Raw genomic sequence first — 1,268 nt, forward strand, 5'->3', positions numbered from 1 at the left:
AGGGGGAGAATGTGATATTGGGGCACGCAACCAGAGAGTAGTCTGGGGGTTCTTCGTGATCTTGGTGGAGGGGTTAAGCTAATACCTCACATTCATCCGATTCTTTATAACACCTTTGATATGATGACTGAATTAGGTTTAATATCCTTGTGTAAACTCTCAACGTAACACACATACTAATATAGTATGTCGGCCATAACATAGGTCGATGTTAATCGTAATGTGCGGAAATAGCATTCTGATCCACCTATTCTTTTAGGATATATTTGAGTTAACCGTTGTAGGCCAATTGCATGATAGACTATCACAAAATGTTGAAAATTTTATTCTTAGCATTCCCACCAAATTAAAATGATGAATATTCTTCACAACTTGTTGATATGATAATTATTATAAACCAACCCAGGAACATTGACGGAAACAACATAATGCTACAATAATCACAAATCTTATTTGTAAAACTCATTACATACAAAGGAGATAGCATTCTGCTACGTTACCTTATATTTTAGAGACTTTTAATCTGGGACAGATATTCAGAACTTCTAAGTGATGTCAATTGTCGGAAACTTTTCCTTCCAGATGGAATCTGGCATTTGCATAACAGAGAGAGAGAGAGAGAGAGAGAGAGAGAGAGAGAGAGAGAGAGAGAGAGAGAGAGAGAGAGAGAAGGGGGGGGGGGATCTTGCGTTTCTTAATTAAGTTGTTGCTCGTAACGAGAGTGGAATTGAAAATTAAACTTGATACTTCGAGGGCAATCCTGCGTACAAAATACATTGTGAAGCAGAAACACATGCCTGGGCCTTTGATGGAGCCTCCCTTAACATCTTGTGCTTCTTTCTAATTCAGTGCAATATTGCCTAGCACGTAAGCGAAAAAAAATTACAACATATTTACTACATATTTCTTTATCTATCTATCTATCTATCTATATATATATATATATATATATATAATATATATATATATATATATATATATATATATATATATATATATATATATATATATATATATATATATATATATATATATATATATATATATATATATATATATATATATATATTTACATACACACACACACACGCACACACACACACATATATATATATATATATATATATATATATATATATATATATATATATATATATGTATATACATGCATATATATATATATATATATATATTATATATATATATATATATATATATATATATATATATATATGCATATATATATATATATACATATATATATTATA

This window comes from Palaemon carinicauda, chromosome 10 (genome assembly GCF_036898095.1).
Source record: "Palaemon carinicauda isolate YSFRI2023 chromosome 10, ASM3689809v2, whole genome shotgun sequence".
Classification (NCBI taxonomy): Eukaryota; Metazoa; Arthropoda; class Malacostraca; order Decapoda; family Palaemonidae; genus Palaemon; species Palaemon carinicauda.